Raw genomic sequence first — 26,636 nt, 5'->3', positions numbered from 1 at the left:
TTTTTGAACCATTTGCATGTATTTCTTTGATGAAATTTTTAAAGCGTTTTTTCCCTGTTTTTTAACATGTCAAAAAGAGCCTTTATTACTTTGGTAGTAGCCTCTTCTGCTTCCTTGCCAGACACTTTTGGAGCAGGTGCTCCCTGGGCCAGCACTTTTTGACCCTTCTGAGCTTTCGGAAGAAGTGCTGCCTTCTGGCCTGTGGCTTTCCGGGGAGGAATCTTACGGGCTGGAGCCTTCTTGCCTGCAGTGATCATCTTTTTTGCTGGGACGTTAGCAGCAGGTGCTTTTCTGGTAGAAGCTTTCAGGAGAGCTGCCTTTTGAAGCTTCCTAAGCTCTTTTTTTTTTTTTTTTTTTTTTTTTTTTTTTTTTTTGAGACAGAGTTTCGCTCTTGTCGCCCAGGCTGGAGTGCAATGGCACAATCTTGGCTCACTGCAACCTACGCCTCCTGGGTTCAAGCGATTCTCCTGCCTCAGCCCCCCAAGTAGCTGGGATTACAGGCACGCACCACCATACCCCGCAAATTTTTGTATTTTTAGTAGAGACAGAGTTTCACCATGTTGGCCAGGCTGGTCTCAAACTCCTGACCTCAGGTGATCTGTCCGCCTTGGACTCCCAAAGTGCTGGGATTACAGGCATGAGCCTCTAACTTCATTCTTAATTATTCTTTTCATCATTGTCTTTGGCTTCATGGCTTTAAAACAATCAAAATCTGTCATCTTGGCTTTCCTCTCTTTGGCTTCAATCTTCTTGGCATAGTGTGGCTGCCCATTTTATATTGAGGTCTACCTGCTGCCAGGCTTGTTGGACATACCTTTGGTGGGTGCTATGTGGGAACTTGAGGATGAAGTCAGTGAGCTGCATGCATTTGAAAGACATGGCCTGTCTCCTTACCTGAGTGCAAAGTCCATCAACCAGAGCCCTGTTTTCATCAGTAACATCTACAGCTGCGACCAGCTTTCCGCCATAAGGTCCAAAGGAGACATAGGCCACCTGGCAAACCTCCAGGAAGTGCCTGAACGTTATGTTGGCAGCGTTTGGCAAGAAGGAAGTTCTTTCTTTTTTTGGTATAATGAGGAGAGAAGCCTTTAAAAAGCCTCCCTAAATTCACATCTCCTTATGGCTACCATTTTTTCTCTTCTTCCTTGAAACATATTCTTTTTTGTTGTTGTTTTGTTTGTTTGTTTGTTTTTGAGATGGAGTCTTGCTCTGTTGCCCAGGCTGGAGTGCAGTGGCTCGATCTTGGCTCGCTGCAAGCTCCGCCTCCCGGGTTCACACCATTCTCCTGACTCAGCCTCCCGAATAGCTGGGACTACAGGCGCCTGCCAGCACACCCGGCTAATTTTTTGTATTTTTAGTAGAGACAGGGTTTCACCGTGTTAGCCAGGATAAATATATTCTTTAATAAAATAATAATAGTAGTAGCTAACACTGACTGAGTTATTGTTATGTGCCAGGCATTGGCACATAACATTCATTCATCATCTTATTTAATCTTTGAAGTGAGCTTATTGCAACTAGACATCTTTAATGAATTGTCTATTCTTACCGTCCTCATTTACTCACCATCCAATCTCTTCTCAACCCACCACAAACTGGCTTTTGCCATCCAAACTCCACTTAGACTCTCCCAACAAGGGCACTGATGACCTCCCTATTGTTGAAACTGGTTACACTTGCCATGGCTTTGGTTACACTTGCGTTTTTTTGTTTTGTTTTTGTGTTTGTTTTTTTAAATCTACCTCCTGGCTTCTTCTTCACAGTTCTCCTCTAAGGTCTTTCTTCTGCTGCCCACCTCCTAAATGCTGGCGTTCCTCAGAGTTCCCGCTGTAGCCTGCATTTCCTCTCATTTTCTGTCTCTTAGGATCATTTATATATTCCCCTTGCTCAAGTTATCACTGATGACACTCAGACCTCCGTGTCTATCCCAAACAGTTTTCTCCTGACTGCGAACCCGTATACCACTGTCCACCTGACATCCTGATCTGGGTGTCCCACTGGCACCTCAACTCAACAGGTCCCCAGTGAAATGCATCCTCATCCCCTGACACCTGCCCTTTCTCCTGTGTCCCTTTCTCAGTGACCCCACTACCATCCACACAATTGTCCAGCCTGCAAGTCCTTAGCTGCCCTGCACATCTAGTCAACCACTAAGTCCTGTGCCATTACCATCCCGCATAACCCTCTAGTCCTCTTCATTGAGAGGGCCTCTCCCTTCTTTTGCACCATCATCATCCTCTCTCCTCTGGACTAAGCCAGTGACTTGTTCAGTGTCTCCCCAACCCCAGGGAGCCCCTCCAGTCTGTTCTCCACACTGTAGCCAAAGTGATTATTTCTCATATGCAAATCTGCACCTGCTCCTCCTCCGCTTAAGAGCATTGAATGGTTTCTTGCACCTTCAGCCTAGATTCTAGCTGGCCGCTGCTTATCTCTTTCTCAGGCTCCTTCTGCACTGGCTCCTGCCATGCTAAAATCACTTGCAGCCTCCCAACTCTCTCTCCCCAGCTTTCAGGCATTTACACTCACTGCTCACCACTTCCTCCTACCCTGTATCTTCCTGTATAATTCCTACTGGTCCTTCTTGATTCAGTACAGATGTCACTTCTCTGGCAGAGTTTTTCCTGACCTAAGACCCTATCGCAGCACTTCCACACTACTGTATTTATCCATATCTTCTCTGTCTGTCACTGAACTGCAAACCTTTCAAAGACAGATAGTATGTAATCCATCCTGGCAGAGAGCTTCAATCTGTTGAATGAATCATGGGAGGCAGACATGTGAATTGGGAAGAGCACGGAGTCTGAATTCAGATAGACCTGGATTTGGGTTTCTTTTTTATTTATGTATTTATTTTTTGAGATGGAGTCTTGCTCTGTTGCCCAGGCTGGAGTGCAGTGGCATGATCTTGGCTCACTGCAACCTCCGCCTCCTGGGTTCAAGCGATTCTCCTGCCTCAGCCTCCTGAGTAGCTGGGATTACAGGCCTGCACCACCATGCCCAGCTAATTGATTTTATTTTTAGTAGAGACAGGGTTTCACCATGTTGGCCAGGCTGGTCTCGAACTCCTGACCTCAAGTGATCCACTCACCTTGGCCTCCCAAAGTGCTGGGATTACAGGTGTGAGCCACCACGCTTGGCCCTGGATTTGGGTTTCTTCCTCTTCTGAGTCTTGTCTTTTCCAGGTATAAACTGGAGACTGGAGACTGTTATTCCTTCCCCTCAGAGTCGTTGTGAAGGTTAAATGAAGTTCTTGGTACAGGAAGGGCACACGGGCACTTGTAGCTACTTGTGTATTCTCTTCCCCCACGCACAGCAAGTGAGAACCTGAGTGGTGTGAAGGGAATAAGGATGAATTCAGAGGTGGGTCATGCAGGAGGTGAGACCAGTGGGGAGCTGTGAATTGAGCCTGATGTGGGAGCTGCAGGTGCAGGTTTGTAAGCTGACAGTTTAGGGGCTCTGAGCTGAGGCCTTGGAGTAAATGAGATTGCCCAAGTGAGAGTGTGGCTTGGGGAAGGCTCAGGCCTAGGGAGCAGTAAAAAGATCGGCCTTCGAAAAGGCAGGAGGAGGAAGGGTCTGTAGGGTGGCAGAGGCAGCCAGGATGAGGAGGGGGAGAAGTAACAGTTCACACACTGCCAAGAGGTGGAGGAGAAAGTACCCGTGGGTTTGGAGGGAATGAGGTCATTGATGTCCTTAGAAAGAGGGTGTTGGTGATAGTTTTGTATGCTTAATCATTTGTTCTAGGTCACAGAAAAAAGAGGGGGACCGGGTGGGACTGAGAGTTCCAGAGCAAAAGCCATCTGAACTGATAAGCAGGGAAGGAATAGCTGAAGAGAGCAGCAGCACAAATGCCCTGTAAACTAACAACCACAGGGCTCACAGGGACACCCTGGCACCCACACACCAGGCCCTCCCCAGTTCCTCCCCATCCCCACTGACTCCCGATCCCTCCAAAGGATACCAAGGAATAACCTGGCCCGGGTGGCAGGAGGATGCTGGGGAGGGAACTACAAAAACATATACAAAAGAGTTTGGGGTTTTTGTCTGATAATAACTACCTTTCATTATTTTCTGTGTCAGGCATTGTGCTAATGCCTTGTACTCATTACCTCATGCACTGCTCACAACATTCCTTTAAAATATTATCGTCTGTTTACTAATGAGAAACCCAAGGCTCAGAAAAGTTAATTAGCCTGTTGGAAGTCAAATAACTGGTACATGATGAGCTGAGATGAACCTGGGATCTCTGTGACTCCAGAGCCCTGCTCTTAACTACTTTGCTGGGGAGGTTGTTGGGGAGTGGGTGGAGGAAGGGGTTCAGAAGCCTTAGTCTGGGAGTCCAGACAGAGGCATGGGAAGGCCTCTGGGAAGTTGAGGAACCTATTTGTTTACATAACTCACTTCCGACCTTGCAGGGCCAAGGCTGGAACCATCTAGCGTGGCACAGTCCCAGAGCACTTTTTGTGCTGATGGAATGTTCTCTGTGCTGTCTGACATGGTGCCACTAGCCACTGGGGCCACTGAGAACTTGAAATGTGTCTGCTGTGACCAAGGAATGGAATTTTTAATTGTGTGTATTTTAATTAGTTTAAATTTAAATTTGAAAACTGATACTGGATTTAGTTATTGGAAAATTTTAAGTATATTTTGAACAACTTGCTGTATAAAACTAATTTTTCAGTTTTCAATTTTATGAAGTCTAAATACAGATAAAGTATTTCTTTTCTTTTTTCTTTTTTTTTTTTTGAGACATTCTCACTCTGTCGCCCAGGCAGGAGTGCAGTGGCATGATCTTGGCTCACTGCAACCTCTGCCTCCCAAGTTCAAGTGATTCTCCTGCCTCAGCCTCTCAAGTAGCTGGGATTATAGGCACCCACCACCATGCCCGGCTAATTTTTGTATTTTTAGTAGAGATGGGGTTTCACCCTGTTGGCCAGGCTGGTCTCGAACTCCTGACCTCAAGTGATCCACCCGCCTCAGCCTTCCAAAGTGCTGAGATTACGGGCGTGAGCCACTGCACCCGGCCAGATCAAGTATTTCTGATGAGAATTTAGCGTCTGAATTGAGATTTGCCATAAGTGTAAAATAACTAGTGTTCAAAGACTTAGATGAAAAAAGAACATCAAATAGCTCACTAATAATTTTTTTAATTGGCCACCTGTTGAAATAATAGTTTTCATATACTGCATTAAGTAAACATATTATTAAAATTAGTTTCACTTGTTTTTAGAAAAAAGTGTTTAAACATGGCTATCAGAAACATTTTAATGAAATACGTGGCTCACATTGTATATTCTTTTGGATGGTCTTGATCTAGAGGCTGAGTTCTGGTACTAACAGAAGTTCCACTTAGTGGTGGGGTTGGAGAGGCCTTTCCCCACCTTTTACTACTCCTTTTTTTTTTTTTGAGACAGGGTCTGTTTTTTACTCCAGCTCTGTCACCAAGGCTGGAGTAAAGTGGTGTAATCTTGGCTCACTGCAACCTCCACCTCCGGGGCTCGAGCAGTCCTCTCACCTCAGCCTCCCCAGTAGATGGGACCACAGGCGTGACCCACCATGCCTGGCCAATTTTTGTAGTTTTTGTAGAGATGGAGTTTCACCATGTTTCTCAGGCTGGTCTTGAACTCCTGGCCTCAAGTGATCCTCCCACCTTGGCCTCCCAAAATGTTGCGATTACAGGTATGAGCCACCTTGACTGGCCTCAGAGATTAATTTTAAAAGAGAGCAGAGTTAATGTGGATACTTCACATAAAGGAGTGACTCACTGACATTGGATTCCAGGCCTCTGGGAGGGAAGGATTTGGCCTTCCAGGAGTCTCTATTGAGAGCTATCTATTGGTAGGTACCCCTGATATCCTTACTTCTTAGATATCTAGAATTGTCCCAATGTATATGTTCTGACCATGTAAGTACTCATACTTGTCCAATCTTGAATCCCAGTTTAAGCTTCCAAAATGTGCATATGTAGGGAATGATCAGTTCTGCTTCTGTATTATGCTGCTCTCCTTATTCCTGAAAATGGTCCTTCAACACTCAGCAGGAGTTGCAGCACGCCTGCAGCTGCAAACCTGTCTTGCTCATGCTGCAAAACAGAGATGTCTTCACTGGGTGAGAAACTAAAACACTGAAGATGGCACTTTCCAAAGTTTCTGCTCTCTGAAGCCCCCATTATAAGGTCATGTGCTAAAATACCTTATGTAGTAGCCTTGATTCTAGAGCAAATTATCCTCAGTCTCTTTATATGTAAATTGGGAGAAATAACAGAGAGAGAAGAGACTCATATTGTTGCTTGGAAGACTAAATGAATTCATATATGTAAAGTGCTTAGCCCATTATCTAGAACATAATAAACCATCAACTCACTCTATATTAACTATCAATATAAAATAGGTGTAGCATACTTCTAAATGTGTGTCAGAACTTATTTGGTCACACGTGATAGACAGCTGATTCCAATTAGAATGTCTATTGGAAACATACCAGACTATCTTACCCAATATTAGAAAAGGTTAGAAAAATCAAACCCAGGAGAGCTGGGTACAGCTGGACCTTAGAGCTCTGATAACTGCAGGCACTTTTTTTTTTTTTTGAGACAGAGTTTTGCTCTTGTTGCCCAGGCTGGAGTGCAATGGTGCCATCTGGGCTCACCACAACCGCAACCTCCACCTCCCAGGTTCAAGTGATTCTCCTGCCTCAGCCTCCCAAGTAGCTGGGATTACAGGCACCCGCCACCATGCCCAGCTAATTTTGTATTTTTAGTAGAGACAGGGTTTCTCCATGTTGGTCAGGCTGGTCTCGAACTCCCGACCTCAGGTGATCCGCCTGCCTTTGCCTTCCAAAGTACTAGGATTATAGGCATGAACCACCATGCCCAGCAACTACAGGCACTTTCTGTCTCCTCTCTGTGCGTCTGTGTGTGTTGGTTTCTTTCTCATTCACTGCAGATGGGATTCCTCATATGGCCAGAAACCAACAACTCCCAAGGCTATTTCTTGCAACTTCCTGCACTAGAGAGATGTTCTTCTCGACTATAGTTTAAAAAACAACAACAACAACAACAAAAGCCAGGGGAAGGACTATGAGTGGCCCAGCCTGGGCATTCATCCTTATACAAGTTCAACTTTGACAATGGGAACCAGGACATATAAGAGCATGATTGCTCCTGTTGGAATTCCGTGGTTGCGGTTGGGGATTTGGGTAACAAGTTCCCATACATAAGGGAGGGTGCTGAGTGGCCCCTTGCCGTACTCAGTCATTGGCTGGGACTGCAGGAGTGGGGAAAAGCATGGCCTCAGCTCAAATACTGCAGTGGGTCCCAAAGGTGCTGCAACAGGAGGCTGTCAGCTGACCAATCTCCTTGCAGCTGATCATTCAGTTCTTTCTTGAAGGGAAATGCAAACAGTGCACCTATCTGTAGTTGCCATGAGCCACCCCTTGTGCCCATTCATGAGAGCTCTGCCCTCATGATCTAACCACCTCCCAAAGACCTTACCCCCTAACACCATCACCTTGGGAATTAGGGTTTCAACACAGGAATTTAGGAGAACACAAACATTCAGCCTACAGCACCTGGATCCCCTGGTCAGATGCTATATTGTAAGAGATTCCAGGCCTGTGGATCAAGCACTCTATAAACCCCTGGATAGTGGTAATGGCTGCAGCTCTGAGGACAGAGAAAGCAAATCCATACTCAAATCAGTGTCTGTTTATCTGAGAATGACACTCTGCCTCTCCAGGACAGAAGGGGCCCAATTAGTCAACGTATTGCGGGTGGGTCTCCTCCAGGAATGGAGCTGCGTTGGGGCTGAACGTTGCTCTCTGTTGCTGCCAGGTTGGATATTCAAAGGCAGCAATGGCAAGGTCAGATTTGGTCAGTGGAGTCCATGCTTTTGGGTCCACATGTAGCCTCTGTCTCTGCCACTGTGGCCACCCCCTTCACCTGCCCATTGTCCCCATTCCAATGACAAAGCTTGTACCTGTACATTGAGCTGACCCACCCGTACACCAAGCATAGGAGTTTCTTCTTCCATCAGTTGGTCATGATGTTCCCCAGGGCCACAGGTGTGAGCTGAGGTAGGGACACTAGTGCCCTTATCAGGCCCAAATGTCCCCAGTAAAGTTATGCCGGGATTACCCCGAATTATCGACCTGGCAGCCAGGAGAGGAAGTGGGCACAGCTTCTCAGGGGGACACCAGTTGCCTGGAGGGAAGAGGCCTCTGCGGTGTATTTTTGCACAGGGAGGGGTGGGCCACCTATGCAGATTCAGGGGGTACTGGGGAGTCTGCAGATACACCATCTTTCAGGGCATCCACCCAGATTTTCCCATCCTATGTTTCAGGGCCCCAGATGTTCCCTTCCGGGGCACAACAGACCTGTCGTGACTGAGCATTCAGCCATTTTGGGGAACTTTGACCCTGACTCTCAGATCCTGAGTTTGTTCCTTAGTTGTGCTAGCTTTTCACCCTGTAAACTACTGAAGAGACCGTCTGTTTCTCACACTTAGCCATAACTGTTTGTTGACTGCCCTGTGTTTGCAATGCTTCCTCTGTAGCAGGGATCCCCAACTCCTGGGCCACAGACCCGTGGGCTGCATAGAAGAAGGTGAAGGCAGGTGAGTTATCATTACCGCCATCTCTGCCTCCTGTCAGGTCAGTGGCATTAGATACTCATAGTAGTGCAAACCCTATTGTGAACCGTGCATGTGAGGGATCTAGGTTGCGCACTCCTTATGAGAATCTAACTCCTGATGATCTATCCCTGTCTCCCATCACCCTAGATGGGACAGCTAGTTGTAGGAAAACAAGCTCAGGGCTCCCACTGATTCTACATTATGGAGAGTTGTATAATTATTTCATTATATATTACAATGTAATAATAATAGAAATAAAGTGCCCAATAAATGTAATGCACTTGAATCATCCTGAAACCTTCCCCTACCCCACCCCAGTCTGTGGAAAAACAGTCTTTCACAAAACTGGTCACTGGTGCCAAAAAGGTGGGGGACTGCTGTTCTGTAGGATGTCAATGCAGCTTTTGAGCAATCAGCTCACTCCATCTTTCCTGTGTGAGGTGCCTCCCCTCCCCCAGGCCCCCATGCTTTCCAGGGCTTGAATCCTATCACCAGCCAGTGTATTCTCCACTGGGATGTCACTCTCAAGTCACTACTGATAGTATTTTTAGCAACTGGGATAGCCCTTGTGACTGGGACTATCCCTGCCCACATACCACTTGGGATGCAGTTCTCCTTGCCAGCTGGGAGCACGCGGTCCAGTCCCGAAACAGAGCTTGTTGTTTCTGACTGCCTTCAGGACCAACTGTGCTGATGGGCCGTTAGGGAAGCAGACATCAAGGCAAAGTCAGAAGGGCAAGAGATTCGTTGCGGGTAGTATCTGGTAAAGGACGAGGGAAAAGGAGCAGGAGTAGTCGGGGAAAGTCTCTAGGTCACGGTGCAGGTCTGACACCTGTAAATGCAGAGGAGAAAGGAAGGAGGGTTGAGCAGGAAGAGCCTCAGGTCGAGGTGTAGCTCTGAGAAAATCCTAGAGGAGTGCCATGCTGGGCTGTGCTCAGACACTGGCTGGGAGCTTTCTGGGCAGAAAATGGATGTGGTGTATAGGGACTAGAAGGAGGCAGGAGAGTGTTTTGGTAATGATCTGTTTCTTAATCTGGGTTTTATGTGTGTGTTCATTTTATAAATTTTTATCAAGCTCATTTTTGACATGTGAACTTTATGGATGCTATATTTCAATTTTCTAAAAGTCGTGAGTCTCTGCCTTTGGCTTTCAAATAGCCTTAATAAAGAACCTTAATTAGGATTTTGAAACCCAAACCCTAGGTTGGGATAGTCTCATATTGAAAAAACAAATTTGTGGCCAGGCGTGGTGGCTCACTCCTGTAATCACAGCACTCTGAGAGGCTGAGGAGGGCGGATCACCTGAGGTCAGGAGTTTAAGACCCACCTGGCCAACATGGTGAAACGCTGTTTCTACTAAAAATACAAAAATTAGCTGGCCATGGTGGCATATGCCTGTATTCCCAGCTACTGGAGAGGCTGAGGCAGGAGAATCGCTTGAACCCAGGAGGCAAAGGTTGCAGTGAGCTGAGATCACGCCACTGCACTCCAGCCTGGACGACAGAGCAAGACTCCGTCTCAAAACAACAACAACAACAACAACAACAACAACAAAACAAATTGATGATATACCCAAAGAGTCTTAGAAATATATAAGCCAATTTCTATGAATTTATTATCTGGACTAAACCACACAATGTATAAAGTCTTAAGTACAAAGATGTTCATTATTACATTGCTTATAGTAGTGAACACTTGGAAATATCATAAGTTTCCATCAGTAAAGAAACTGCTGAATAAATCATGGGATGCAATACAGTGGGATACAATGAAACAGTTGAAAATAATGATGAGAATCTATATTTCATGGCATGGGAGTATGTTCATGATATAACATGAATAAATGAAAAGAAAGCAGAAATATATGCTTGATATGATCCATTTTACCAAAAATGTTTTAAAAGCATGTTTTTATAGTTAGAAGAAAGACTGAGTATTCTACATAAAATATGAATAGTGCTTATCTTTGGATAGTATATTAAAAATGATTATTATTTTCTGTATCTTTTTAATGTTTAAGGTTTCTGTTTTTTTATGATGAAAATTTAATTCAGATGCTCCCTGACTTATGATGGGGTCATATCCTGATGACCCCATCATATGTTGAAAATAAGTCGAAAATGCATTTAAGACACCTAACCTAGGCTGGGCGCGGTGGCTCACGCCTGTAATCCCAGCACTTTGGGAGGCCGAGGGAGGTGGATCACGAGGTCAGGAGTTTGGGAGCAGCCTGGCCAACATAGTGAAACCCTGTCTCTATTAAAAGTACAGAAATTAGCCAGGTGTGGTGGTGGGCACCTGTAGTCCCAACTACTTGGGAGGCTGAGGCGTGAGAATCACTTGAACTCGGGAGGTGGAGGTTGCAGTGAGCCGAGATCAGGCCACCATACTCCAGACTGGGCGACAGAATGAAACTCTGTCTCAAAAAAAAGAGAAGAAAAGAAAAAAAAAGACACCTAACCTCCTAAACATTATAAACCAGGTTATGCGATATTTTAGGGTAGGGAATCAAAGCTTACTCATCCATGTCCATCCATAGTCTTTCACATTACCTAGGATATGAGATAGAAGTTCCATTTGTATTAGTTGGCCAAAAAGGAATTAATTAATGAATAATAAATGAATGAAAAAATGAATGCTAGGTGAGTCATTGATATGACTATTGATATTTTAACCAGCTTACCCTTTTGTATTTAAGTAATACAGTGCCTTTCACTTAAAATCCAAAGGGTAAGCTGGTTAAAATATCAATAGTCAAGACTTCGTAAAACATTTTTTTCCTCTACTTATCATCACTCTGAAAACCCCACTGAAGGATTTTCTTTCCACCCCTGCAACTCTGGGCTCCGCACAGCTGAAAGGCCTGGTAAGGGAGTGCACTCTTGCCAGGGGACGCAGTGAACTACAAGTATGGCTGCCACCTTTGGAGTCCTTGGAGTGTCCTATGGATACTTTGGAGTCCTTGTGTCCAGGACCAGGAGACAAGCAGAGGAGTCACCATCTTGGCAGAGGTCATTGTCCCTGATCAGCAGGTGGAGGCAGGGCTCCTGTTACACAGTGGGGATGAGTACAAGGTATTTGGAACCAGGGAGTAGTATGGGCTGGCTACAGAATTGGCAATGTCATTTGCAATCATGTTTCAGCTACCATTTACAAAGCGATGATCCATGAATCCTTACCTCTTTCATGAGTTTCAGGCAAATATTTTAAACAGCTAACTTGATGGTGACACCTGGATGTTACAAAGGGGCAACAATACACAGTCACATTTGAACTCATTTTTTCTACTAGCCTGTTCCTCCTTCTCCTTCTCCTAATGCCACTCATGCCAGAATCTTAAGAGTCATCCTAGATTTTATGTTTTCCCTCAGTCTTCACATTCGATTTGTTGCTAAATCTTGTTAGCTAAATCTTCCATAGCCTTGGAATTTGATTTTTCCTCCCCTCTGGCCTCCCTCCCTCCAGCCACACTTCCTTACCATCCACCTTTACTATCATTCTCAAATTGATCTTTCCAAAATGAAAATTTAATCACATTTCTCTTCCTTAGATTGTCTAATACCTCCTCACTGCTGTAGGATAAAGCCCATACTCCGTGGTTAGTCTGGCTTATACCTGCCATGATCTGGTCCTGTCTGCCTAACTTACCTTCTGCCTGCAATGCTAAAAGCTCGTAGTGATGGGGATTGCATTCTCCACATCTTTGTAGTTCCAGTGCCCAACACAGTTTTGGGAACCTAATAGAGATTTCCTAAATAAATGAACAAGGAGGTAAGACCTGAAATGGGCTTTTAAGATTGACCTGGAAATGGCTGGATGTGGCGGCTCACTCCCAGCACTTTGGGAGTCCGAGGTGGGCGGATCATGAGGTCAGGAGTTCGAGACCAGTGTGACCAACATGGTGAAACCCCGTCTCTACTAAAAATACAAAAATTAGCCAGGTGTGATGGTGCGCGCCTATAATCCCAGCTACTCAGGAGGCTGAGGCAGGAGAACTGTTTGAACCCGGGTGGCAGAGGTTGTAGTGAGCCGAGATGGCGCCATTGCACTCCAGCCTGAGTGACAGAGCGAGACTCCATCTCAGAAAAAACAAGAGATTGAGCTGGAAGGTTAAAATATAGATAGAAAATCTATTCTGGGTCCTTTGAACAATTATTGAGCTACTATGTTGAACTTATTAATGAAAGCAATTCCTTGTCATTTAATATTTTTATCTCCATGGGCTGCCAAGTGCTTGGTACATAGTGGGCATTCAATAAACTTTGGATTCATTAATAAATAAGTCAGCAAATGGTATTGTATTGTATTGTATTGTATTGTATTGTATTGTATTGTATTGTATTCAGCCAAGCAAACCTTTTTTTGTGGGGGGGGGGGGATGTAATGCTAAATTAATTGCAGAGCAATTAATTTGAGGAAGAGATGAAAACTTCACTCTTTGTGAAGGGGTCACTGTGCTGGCCAGATACCTGAGCAAACAGGCCAGGCCTCCAGGCAATTAGATCAAGCACATTTCTCATTGCCCAGAATGTGGACCCGCTATTGGAGAGGACACCTGTCTTCCTGAGGTCAGTGGCTCCAGCATTGGATTGAGCTGTAACCAGATCTGGGTATAGATGCTGCCAAAACAGGGATATCCCAAGGTGCTATTACTGGATGCTAATTTTGGATAAATACCTCTTTGATGCTTTAAGTCTTTCAAAATGAAGATTGCATGCTCTAGTAAATCATAAATATTATTGAAGTTTCCATTTTCAGCAAATAGTTAAACTCATATTTTTTGTAGTTGGGATACGCAATGGACATGCTGGCATTTTTATACTTACATTGAGGTTCGGAATTCAGTAGTTTACAAGGCCCTGGGAACTGGTTTGCAAAGTAGAGTGTTCTGAAAAGTTACCCTGGTGCAATGTGATCGCTCCCTTCGGAGAACTTGCAAGTAAATTTAGTTATTTAAAGCCTCTGCCAGTATGCTTCTAGCCCAGAGAATAAAAAGGATATCTCCAGTTGGCAGTTGCTTTTATCTGTTGCTTCTCCTGATGCCTAATTTGAAGAAATTCCGTTTGCTGCAGGTTTACGTTTTTGACTTATCTTACCCCTGTACTTTTCCCCAACTGTTAAAGTCTCTTGAGCTTTCGAGGAACTCAGTGGTCCATGATATAGTGCCTTACACTCAAAATACACAAGGGTAAGCTGGTTAAAATATCTGTAATCAAGACATTGCAAAGCTTTTTTTTTTTCTTCTTAACAGGAAAGGTATTAATAGACCTTATTAATTAAATGGGGAGGCTAAATCTTAATAATCTTCCATTATTAAACTAAAGTGTGGCCAAATGCTTTCTACTGTCATGCCAACATGAAATGACTTTTCTTTTTCTTTTTTTTTTTGGTTTGAGACGGAGTTTCGCTCTTGTTGCCCAGGCTGGAGTACAATGGCATGATCTTGGCTCACCACAACCTCTGCCTCCCGGGTTCAAGCGATTCTCCCGCCTCAGCCTCCTGAGTAGCTGGGATTACAGGCATGTACCACCACGTCCGGCTAATTTTGTATTTTTAGTAGAGACAGGGTTTCTCCACGTTAGTCTGGCTAGACTCGAACTCCCGACCTCAGGTGGTCCGCCCACCTCAGCCTCCCAAAGTGCTGGGATTATAGGCAGGAGCCACCATGCCTGGCCGAAGTGACTTTTCTTGCTTTCAGTTTAACTATCTAGAAACTTCAACAAAGCTTAAGTCTTAAAATGAAATGGTTTCCTTTTGACCTGATGGGTCAGAGAATGGAGAGATGAAAAGGAAGGAGGCCAATTTATTCATCCGAGTGACCAAGAGAATTGGAGCTTTAGGGAAAGATTTCCCCAGAGATGATAGGGTGCCATTTACAGCTCTCTAAAAAATTATAAGGCAATTTGATTTTTAATGCTTTTGCAATCTTAGTGTAGTGGCTTTTTATAGCCCTGAGCTGTGTGTCTAAATGAACATCCCAACGTCAAAGTGGGTTTCTGTAGATCACCCCTTCCTGCTGTTTCCAAAATGATTTCTTTCTTAATTATTTGCAGACTTAGGATTTCATGTGAGAACAATGTGAAGTGCCTCTGACTAGTTGTGAGCAAAGCTGGTCACCTGATGCCTTCAAAGTTAGTCAAGAGCAAGTGCAGCCTGGTTGGAGTTTGGCATCTTGGAATATCGATGAGAGGCAGGGTAGTCTGATGGTTAGAGCCTTAGCTCTGGAATCTGGTGAGCTGGGTTTTGAGTCTGGGGCACACTACTCACTAACTGTGAGACTTGGCCAAGTTGGTTAGACTCTCATCTGTGGGAAGGGAACAACAGCAGCACCTATTGAGTGTAACAGTGCCCAGCAGATAGTAAATGATTGTTAAATCTTATTAGCTAAAAAGAAAACAAGCATTGGCAGCAGTGGAACATTTTCTGAAGTAGGCCCTGTGGCTAAAACAATGTATAAAATACTTGTTTCACCCTTCCCTGGCTGGTTGGGGAGAAAGGATATATCCACAAGTATGTTTATGTAAACATATATAATAAGTGATGTGGCACGTGTGTGAGAGGACAAGGAGTCAAGGAAAGCCTGTCAAGGAGACAGACAGGAGCTTGGCCAGGAGAAGCAGGAGCCAGATGAGCTGACCACAGGCAGAGGGCATGCTCAGGGCTGTCATGGTTGCATAAATGATTCTTCTCATCAACTTCATTGAACATCTCAGGTACCTCAATGGCTAAGAATTCATGGGGCAGGAAAGAGGGGGAGGAATTAAAAAGTCATTGACTTCCTCTTCCTCTTCTTCTTCTTCTTCTTCTTCTTCTTCTTCTTCTCCTTCTTCTTCCTCCTCCTCCTCCTCCTCCTCCTCCTCCTCCTCTCCTTCTTCTTCTTCTTCTTCTTCTTCTTCTTCTTCTTCTTCTTCTCCTTCTCCTTCTCCTTCTCCTTCTCCTTCTCCTTCTCCTTCTCCTTCTCCTTCTCCTTCATTAATTTATTTATTTTGAGATGGAGTCTCGCTCTTTTGCCCAGCCTGGTGTGCAGTGGTGCAATCTTGGCTCACTGCAACCTCTGCCTCCCAGGTTGAAGTGATTCTCATGCCTCAGCCTCCCAAATAGCTGGGATCACAGGCACATGTCACTAAGCCCTGATAATTTTTTGTGTTTTTTAGTAGAGACTGGGTTTACCATGTTGGCCAGGCTGGTCTCAAACTCCTGACCTCAAGTGATCCATCCTCCTTGGCCTCCCAAATTGCTGGGATTACAGGTGTGAGCCACTATGCCTGGCCTATTATTATTTTTTTGAGATACCATCTCACTCAGTCACCCAGGCTGGAGTGCAGTGGTGTGATCATGGCTCACTGCAGCCTCAAGTGCCTGGGCTCAAGCAATTCTCTCGTATCAGCCTCCTGAGTAACTAGGACTGCAGACATGGGCCACCACAATGGCAATTAAAAAAAATTTTGTTTTTGTAGAGACAGGGTCTCACTATATTGCCCAGGCTGGTCTCAAACTCCCGGCCTCAAACTATCCTCCCACCTCACCCTCCCAAAGTGCTGGGATTACAGGCATTACCCACCACACCTGGCGACTGATGTTTTATCTTAACCGAATATTTTCAGTTTTGTCATTTGAAAATAAAAATTTGTTGCTAGTTTAAAAATACTTATTTTCTTTAACTGAACTAAATACTTTGTCAAGTGCAGAATGGAAATAATCTGCCACGACAAAATAAAAAACGATTTATGCACCTATATGTGCCTAGTTTTCTTTGGGGATAATATAATTAGATATGATTCTTGGCTTTAAGATTCAGTAAAAATTCAGCCATCCAAGTTTATATATAGTTTAATAAATCACACTTAAGGAAAGGTGTGTGGTTCAATGTAGTCCAGGGGAAATATGATTGTAATTTCAAGTAAGGTGGTGGCAATGAAGAGAGGGAGAAGTGTATAGATTCAAGATCTTCATAGACAGTCTATTTTATACATAACATATTGTGAGAACAAGCTATTTGGTAACATTTTCCAAATAACTCTTCTCTACAGGCAATAAAGGTATTTGATGCTCTACTGTAACCAGAAACTATATCAAAAGACAGTAAAAAAATAAAAATAAAAACCTCAAAACACTGACATACTATGAGTAGAACTACTAGAATATCTCCTTTGGAATCCTCCATATTCATATTTTAAAAAATTAAAATGTTTCTTGCTGTGTGCCATGTACGATGTGTTAGGAACTGTATGTACTAAACAGTTTTGTTTCCTGCTGTCATGGAGAAAGACAGATAATAAACAAGTAAGCACGTAGATCACTGTATAATTACACATTGATCCGTTTACTCATTCACGAAATAATTATTGAGCACATATTATGTGGGTTTTGGAATACAATAAAGAACAAAAATACACTGGCCCCTCTCTTCATAGTGTTTACTGCCTGAGGGAAGAGATGCCTTACTCAAGGAGCCACGCTAGAGAAGGTGAAGTTGCACCTAGGCTAAGAGCTATGAAGGAGTATATAACAAGGAAATGCAATCTCACAAGGAGTTCAAGGGAGGCTTCCCTGAAGACACTGAGAATCAATGGAGAACTGAAGGATGAGGAAGAGTTAGCTAGGCAAAGGGAGGGAGAAGAGGGCATTCCGAACAGAGGGAACATCATGTGGCAAAGGCCATGGTATGTCCTAGAGGCTGCAAGATGGTTAGTGTGGCTGGAAGAGGAAGATGAACCCATGGAGGAGACAGAGAGGGAGAAGCCGGAGGTGAACAAGCAAACCCAGAAAGGACTGGACATGGGGGCCATGGGAGGAGATGGTTTCAAAAAAGAGGACATGGACAGCAGAGGCAAATGCTGCTGAGAGGTTAATAAGAGAACCTAAAAATGTCTCCTGGATTTCACAACATGTAGGTCATCAGTGAGCTCAGTGGAATGACAGGCCAGAAGCCAGAATGACATGGCTTGAGAGTGAGTGGAAGATGAGGAAATGTAGAAATCAAGAGCATTGATTAGGAATTGCACTTGGCCACATGTAATGGAATCTGCTGACGATAGCCTTACTATATGGGGTTATTTCTCTCACATAACAAGAATGACAGAGGTTGACAGTTCAGGCTGGTGCAGTGACTCCACAATGTCATCAATGTTCTAGAATCCTTCTGTCTTTCTGCACTGTCATCCTCAGTATGTGGCTTTGTTTTTTTCCATTGTGAATGCAAGAAGGCTGCTAATTCTCAAATCAGTGTTTCAGATAGGAAGAAGGAAGAAACATCAAGGGGGAAAGGTCTGGTGCTGTATCAGGAAAGCAAACATTTGCTATAAATTCCCAGCTGACTTCATCTCACACATCATTGGCCAGAACTGTGTCACATGACCACTCCTAGCTGCAAGGGAGGCCAGGAAATGTAGTTCTTTAGCTGGACCCATTGCTGCTCCCCTCCCACAAATCAGTTTTTGTTAGAAAAAAGGGGAAGTGGATTTGGGGAAGGTAAATACAGCAGCTAAACAGCAAGTACAAATCACACATTCAAAAAGTGTGTCCATAAAGGGAAGGAGAAACATGAGATGATAGTTGGAAGGGGATGTGGGACTGAGTGACTTCTTTAAAAATGGGAATGAGGCTGGCATGGTGCCTCATGCCTGTAATCCCAGCACTTTGGGAGGCTGAGGTGTGCAGATCACCTGAGGTCAGGAGTTTCAGACCAGGTCAGGAGTTTCACCACCGGCCAACATGGTGAAACCCCATCTCTACTATAAATACAAAATTAGCTGGCATGGTGGTGGGCACCTGTAATCCCAGCTACTCAGGAGGCTGAGGTAGGAGAATCACTTGAACCCAGGAGGTGGAGGTTGCAGTGAGCCGAGATTGTGCCATTGCACTCCAGCCTGGGCGACAAGAGCAAAACTCTGTCTCAAAAAAAATTAATTAAATAAATAAATAAATAAAAATGGGAATGACTTAAATGTATTTAGAGCTCAATTAAGAGGATCTAATCAAGGTGGGTGGAGAGAGATTGAAAGTACAAGAGCAGACAAGGATAACTGATAAAGTAGTCCTCGTTAGAAGCAGGGAGGGAATGGACTCTAAATCAGGAAGAAAGGATTAACATTAAAGAGCAATCAATATAAATTCTCTATTGTAACAACAGGAAGGAGGAAAGGTAGGCCTATATGTTTTATATTGAGAAGATGGGGCTTCTATTTCCTCTACAACGTAGGAGGTGAGGTTAGCTGTTGCCAGTGAGAGGGTAAGAGGGGGTGGTCAGAGATTTGAGAAGTTAAAGTTGGAAATCACTGGCGTGGAGAGTGATGAGTCATTTGAACTGAGACATTTAGCAGCAGACATTTCTATGATGATAATGATATGAACTGTCATATTTCCCTAGTGGACCAGTGACTATCATGAAAGGTCTTTAAAAGTACCAACACTTACTGAACATAATGAATTTTCCGTGTTCTACCTAATAAAAGCCTAATTGTCCATGTTCCTGTTGAACAAAAGAGTTTTTTCTCTATACTGCTCAGGGAAGAAAAGTTTAGTAATCTTTAACTGCTAGAGAAATGTATTCATGGAGACTAAAGTATTATGCAAAAATGAAAAGTCAGAAAATCCAGGAACAAGCTGTACCACATGTACAGAATCCTTGGATTTTTGAGAAATGGGGAAAAAATTGAAGAAGTGTGTATTTGTGTGTGAAGGGCACAAACATAAGGACAAGTTGGAATAGAGCAAAATTATAATAATCATATATTCTGGAACACTTTTGTAAAGCCAAAATTATCTTTCAGTACTTTTTTAGTCCATCAGGAATGGATCTGGAATGTCTAAATTGGTGTGTGTGTATGTAAATTACTGCATCTTCTTACATCCTAACAAATTCCAATTCAACCTGAACTTGAGACGAGAAGTCTGAAAGTACCTTATAATTAAAGCTCTAGGCATATTCAACTGTGTCTTGAGGAGATACATTATCTGAGTTGGTGGGGAGTTATGTCCCCTTGACAAAATCTACCGTGCTTCATAAATTGAGAAATCCAATTACCTGATTGTTTTTAAATGAGTGGTATGAAGATTAAAAAGGGGTAAAGAGAAAAACAGAATCAATATTTAGCTTTTACTGACAACATAAAAGATGACTGCATTAGTTTGTTCTCGCATTGCATAAAGAACTACATGAGACTGGGTAATTTATAAAGAAAAGAGGTTTAATTGGCTCACAGTTCTTCAGGCTGTACAGGAAGCATGGCTGGGGAGGCTTCAGGAAACTTACAATCATGGCAGAAGGTGAAGGGGAAGCAGGCAAATCTTACATGGCTGGAGCAGGAGAGAGAGCAGAGGGAGGTGCTACACACTTATAAACAACCAGATCTCAGGCATGGTGGCTCATGCCTGTAATCCCAGCACTTTGGGAGGCCCAGGCAGGTGGATTGCTTGAGGCCAGGAATTCAAGACCATCTTAGGCAAGATGGCAAAACCCATCTCTATCCAAAAAAAAAAAAAAAAAGAAGAACAACCAGATCTCGTGAGAACTCACTCACTATCATGAGAACAGCAAGGAGGAAATCTGACCCCATGATCCAATCACCTCCCAGGAGCCCCCTCCTTCAACACGGGGGTTTACAATTTGACCTGAGATTTGGGCGGGTACATAAATCCAAACCATTATCAATAATGAACTTGTTTTATTTAATTATTTTTTCAGAAGTAATGTTAGGTCACTTTTTCTTGTGCTACATTAATTATTTTATAAGTACACATCTTATCACCAAAGCAGTTATGAAAAGAGATACCAATATAGTTAAATTGTATTTGGGAGATTTTTTTAAAAGAATGTTTAAATTTTAATGTAACTGCTCCCCATTGCTACTAAGGCAGATGCAGTAAGAAATCACTGGAAAAAGGCAGGGTTCAATCATTCCATAGCTCAAGCCCAAGCAACATGGAAAATCAGAAGGGAAAATGCGTGTGACAAACACTAGAATTTTTAAAAATGACTTTGTATTGTGCTATCTAAAATGCTTTATCTACAAAAGACCTACACCCTCCCCATCTAATGGAGTTATTGCTACTTCATTTCTGTCATCTAAAATATTGATACCCAATTGGAACCCAGTCCATGAAACTGGACTTTTTCAAGCCCCCGACTTCAAAAGATTCTTTTGCCAAATTAATTTGTTGCATTTGATAGTGACACATAACATTCTCTTCTTCTGCTACTAGCAATGGAATTTTATCTAGATTTAATTTGTAATTTTAACCAATTCTATCATTAGAAGTTTCCATTTGCAGCATTAAAAGCAAATTCTATTTCTGATTATATTTCAGAAGGTCAGAGCCTTCTCTTAATGTGTTTTTCTATTTGCTGGTCTCTTTGTTTCACATATTTGTTGTCAACTGATATGTCTGAATGTCTTTTCAGTTAAGTATTTATCCTAATAACTGATCATGACAATACATCTGGCCACAGGATTTATACTATTACAATGTTAGACCAGATTCATCTAAGTATTGGGGTGTTGGGGTAGCTTTGCCCAACTAAGTAAATATCTGGCCTCTTGTTAGGTGTTGTTACAATCACAAGAGTAGGCTTTTATGGCAGTTCCATTCCTAGTTGGACAGATGAAAGATAAATCCCTGAAACAACTGGCAAATAATTTGAGGAAAATCTATCCATACATGTGAAACTATAGTGGGCATCACCCTATTGCTTTTGCCTGTCTAACCTTGATTCCTGCCTCTTCCGCTGACAGCGCACTGATAGTCCTTTAGGAATCCATCCCTTCCCACTCTTGGTCCATTTGGCTTGGGTGGGTGGGGCTATCCCACTCCTTAGATCCAGAATGAGTGTGCAATTCATGCCGGGCTCATCTTTGCATTTCATCCACTTGGCAATAGTGATTGGCTTCAAGATGAGAACATGACTCAATAGAGTCCAATCAGAACTCATCCCGAGACTTGCTGGAATTATTTAAAAAGCAAAACTCTCTGTCTTCTGGGGTTATTAAGCTAGAAAGGTATAATTCTGGAGCCACTGGTAGACATCTTGTCTCTACCTATAGAAAGCCTGCTTGAGAGTGAAGCCAAGGATTTTATATCTAGCAAAATGGACTCAAATATAAAGGACACAGACAAACTGCTATCAGGAAATACATTGTCCTGTGCCTTTCCTCAGGAATATATTAAAGAATGGGCTTCAGGCCATCAAAATGACTAGAAAGACATCAACATAAGGACTTGGGGGTGGGGGTGAACATTAAATATATAATTACTTATAGAACTAAGACAAATGAGTGTAAAAAGACAGAGTATAGCATGTAATGGCTACATGCTCTGTTTACTGAAGTTAAAGAACAGACGATTTTAAGTGGGGGAAATGGAGATAGCATAGGCAAAAAAATGTAGCTGTTTTCAGGAAACACATCAGTGATGGTACTGTTAGTGTAGCTAATAGCATTGAAACTATGAGTTATTCTATCATTCCTTGTGTTCTTGAGAATCAGGATTCTTGGTGTAAAAGAAAGAAGATACAAATGTGATATAGAAGAGGGTAAGTAAAAACGCTGAGTCCTGAATTTGAATTGGAAGTGTGTGTCTGCACAAATTTTTGAGATGCTTTATCTTTAAAAACTAGATATACATTTCCAAGGCCTGTCTACTGAAAATGCCTAAAATCATTGATCACCCTAGAAGCAATAAGCATCCCTAGCACCTAGTTTGCTGTCTTGAAATACCATCTCTCATACTGGTTGGGAAATGTCCTCTAACCTGATCCCCTAAGGGCCCTGCTGCTGCCCAGCCCTTCTCTAGAGATCCTCAAGAAACCCACACATTAAAACATTAATATGTAGTACTGTAGGGGGGCATTCAGGACCTTTCTCCAGCCCTGTGGCTGGTGTCCATTCTGACTAGTTGGTTTCCATACCCACAGCCATGTCCCTTCCAACTGAATATCCTCCCACCCTCATCATCATGAACATAAATATCATTTATTGAACAAAATGTACAGAATATCCTCTATATGCTAGATACTTACCCTTGTCATGCAGCATGCTAGGACAGGTTGGGGATGGGTAGGACATGGAGCCTGGGAGAAGGCTGCAGTGGGAGAGCCATCATTGGAAAAGGCGGACTCTCTCAGCTGGGAAGACTAGAAGTCTTCACACCCAGTCCTAGGGAGAGTGGCCAAACTTCACACAGGCAATGGCACGCAAAGGATGGGGGTGGTAGCGTCTGACTTTGGGGACTCTGGGCAATTGTCATGGTGACAGGGGTTTCCCCGGAGTCTGACAAATTGGAAGTAAGGGCACCTGGAAGAGGAGTCCAGCAGTGGAGATGCCAGGTGAGAAGACAGCACAAGCTTCGGCAGGCCAGCTTCCTACTGGGTCAAGTCTTCAAAATGCCAGCTCCAGGAGGCAAAGGGAATCTTAGATGTTAGATCCTCAAAAGTCAAGGACTCTGACGTGCTGCCCAAGGAAACTGTGTCTGGATAATGCTGCCCATGTCAAGAGTTAGGTTATCTTGCTTATGTCTAGCTTGGGATGCCTAGTGCAAGATAAAAATTCAATTTCTTTATTTTACTTACCACCGTGAATATCTCTATGTTCTACTTATTGCTCTGAATATTTCTATTGTCTACTTACCACTTTGGAGACAGTATTATTATGCTTACTGGGGCAGACAGTAATAATAACACTACCATTTATTGCACATACCACATGCCACATACTGTTCTAGATACTTTTTTTTCTTCTTTTTTTTTTTTTTGAGACGGAGTCTTGCTCTGTCACCCAGGCTGGAGTGCAGTGGCACAATCTCGGCTCACTGCAAGCTCCGCCTCCCGGGTTCACGCCATTCTCCTGCCTCAGCCTCCCGAGTTGCTGGGACTACAGGCGCCCGCCACCATGCCCAGCTAATTTTTTGTATTTTTAGTAGAGGCGGGGTTTCACCATGTTAGCCAGGATGGTCTTGGTCTCCTGACCTCGTGATCTGCCCGCCTCGGCCTCCCAAAGTGCTGGGATTACAGGCATGAGCCACCACGCCCGGCCTATTCTAGATACTTAATGAAATGTATTTCATCCTAGATACTTAACGAACTATATCTTATTTTATCCTTACAACAGCTCTTTGAACTAGGTATTCTTCTTTGCATTTACAGAAGAGGAAACTGAGCCTGGCTCAGTAATATTTGCCCAAGGTCACATAGTTGATAAATAACAAAGTCAGGATTCCTGCCATTATGTCACATTGTTCCAGTAAGGTGTTGAACTCTTAATGACTGTCACTTAAATAATGGCTTAGCTAGTCTGCTTCTTTTAGTTAGCAAAACTGGGATCACAGCCCATTTCTCAGAATCTGTTGCTAGAATGACAAGACCATGCTGCCCTCTATCAGCTTCAATGACTACAGTCACCTGTCATTTTATATCATAAGCATTCTAGCCCACACATGTATATACAAAAATTGGTGCAAAAATATGAACACAATTTGTGGTAGTATCAGTCACTTCTTCTATAACCTGTCTTTTAAAAACATAATTTTTCTTCTAGAGAAGTGAAAGAGTGGCTGGGTGCAGTGGCTTATGCCTGTAATCCCCACACTTTGGGAGGCCAAGGCAGGAGGATTGCTTGAGTCCAGAAATTTGAAACCAGCCCAGGCAACATACTGAGTCCCCATCTCTAAAAAAAAAAAAAAATTAGCTGGGTATGGTGGTGTGTGCCTGTAGTCCCACCTATTTGGGAGGTTGAGGTGGGAGGATCGTTTGAGCTGGGAAGGTCAAAACTGCAGTGAACTATGATTGCATCACTACACTCCAGCCTGGGAGACAGAGGAAGACCCTGTCTGAAATATATATATATGATACAATCATATATATAGTGATACGTATACAAAATATATTTTTATTATATATTATATATTTTATTATATGCTATATATAATATATATAATAAAAATTCCTTCTGAACCAGTTTCGTGGAAAAAATAAAGAAATAAAATTAAAAGTTAAAAGAGTGGAAAAACCCAAATCGCTTCTTTACTTCTTCTTTTTTTACTTTTTGTAGAGACAGGAGTCTCACTATTTTGCCCTGGCTGTTCTCAAATTCCTGGCTCAGACAATCCGCCCACCTCAGCCTCCCAAAGTACTGAGATTACAGGCATGAGTCACCGCACCAGGTCAAAATGGGGTTTGAGGCTGTACCCAGTTTAATTCCACAGTCTATCCATCAATTACAGTCTATACACTCCTTCAAAAAATAAATAAAACATTTCAAGTTAAATTCTGACCCTTCTCTAAAGTCTCAAAGGATTTTAAAAGTAGATAGGATTTTAAAATGTATGTTTTGGCTGGGTATGGTGGCTCATGCCTGTAATACCAGCACCTTGGGAGACTGAGGCAAGTGGATCACCTGAGGTCAGGAGTTCAAGACCAGCCTGGCCAACATGATGAAACCCCATCTCTACTAAAAATATAAAAATTAACCAGGTGTGGTGGTGGGCGCATGTGATCCCAGCTACTCGGGAGGCTGAGGCAGGAGAATCGCTCGAGCCCCGGAGATAGAGGTTGCAAGTGCACTCCGGCCTGGGCAACAGAACAAGACTCTGTCTTGAAAAATAAATAAAATTAAAAAAAAAAAGTATATGTTTTTATCATTTTTTCCTCCTGGTTATAGTTGGTGGATGTCAAATCACCAGTACTCTGGAATTGGTTTAATATGATCTGATTGCACTATTTGCTCCCCACAATACTTTTTTTATGGTCACTTACTCTAAAGTATAATTTCATAGATTAAGATTTACTGAGTTGTATTTTGAGCCAGTTGGCAAATTATCATTTTAATTCATCTAGTTAGATAATTAGCATTTTAAAGTATTTTTTTTTGTAATTGCTACTTCAAACTTTTTGGATCTTGACAGTTATTCACCTTCCTAGCAAAAAACTGTTTCACATTTTGATATATTTTAATTAAAAATACCTATATCCTATTTACAAGAGACACAAATAAAACAAAATGTAGGCCGGGGGTGGTGGCTCACGCCTGTAATCCCAGCACTTTGGGAGGCCAAGTCGGGCGGATCACTTGAGGTCAGGAGTTTGAGACCAGCCTGGATAACGTGGTGAAACCCTGTCTCTACTAAAAATACAAAAATTTTAGCCCAGTGTGGTGGCACATGCCTATAATCCCAGCTACTTGAGAGGCTGAGGCAGGAGAATTGCTTGAACTCTGGAAGCAGAGGTTGCAGTGGGCTGAGATAGCGCCATTGCACTCCAGCCTGGGTGACAGACCGAGACTCTGTCTCAAAAACAAAACAAAAAAACAACAACAAGAAAAACAAAAATTAGCCAGGCGTTGTGGCGGGCGCCCAAAATCCCAGCTACTCAGGAGGCTGAGGCAGGAGAATTGCTTGAACTCTGGAAGCAGAGGTTGCAGTGGGCTGAGATAGTGCCATTGCGCTCCAGCCAGAGTGACAGACCGAGACTCTGTCTCAAAAACAAAACAAAACAAAACAAAACAAAAAAACAAACAAAAAATTAGCCGGGCGTGGTGGCGGGCACCCCAAATCCCAGCTACTCGGGAGGCTGAGGCAGGAGAATCACTTGAACCCGGGAGGCGGAGGTTGCAGTGAGCCGATCGTGCCATTGCACTCTAGCCTGGGTGACAAAGCGAGACTCGGTTTCAAAAAAAAGAAAAAAAAGTCAAGGAAAAAGTTAAAAATAAAGGGATGGAAAAAGATTCAGTAGGAAAATACTAACGAAAAGGCAGATATAGCACTTTTATACTCATTAGTCTACTTGGATAATATTCAATATAGCAGCATTACAGTATCATCCATAGATAGCTGTTTTATGGACTAAGTAATCCGAGAAAAACAAACAGGTAATAGAGAGGATTTTCTAAGCCCACTGTATGACCCTTGCCTTATCCCTACCCCATTGGCTATTGCATCCTGCACAATTCAATAGGCTCTCAGTTCCAGTTTCCCCGGTACTTTTACATACACTTCCAATAGACGCTGGACACATCCAGA

At 43.2% G+C, this 26,636-nt stretch overlaps 1 pseudogene; it reads right to left on the bottom strand.

Moving 5' to 3' along the window:
* Positions 1-38: 38 nt before the first annotated feature.
* LOC129056637 (large ribosomal subunit protein eL14-like) lies at positions 39-8,294 on the bottom strand (annotated as a pseudogene).
* Positions 8,295-26,636: the final 18,342 nt, after the last annotated feature.

Source organism: Pongo abelii, chromosome 12 (assembly GCF_028885655.2).
Source record: "Pongo abelii isolate AG06213 chromosome 12, NHGRI_mPonAbe1-v2.0_pri, whole genome shotgun sequence".
In the NCBI taxonomy this organism is placed as follows: Eukaryota; Metazoa; Chordata; class Mammalia; order Primates; family Hominidae; genus Pongo; species Pongo abelii.
The sequence above is the reverse complement of the archived record's forward strand: the minus strand, read 5'-3'. Positions and strand labels throughout refer to the sequence as shown.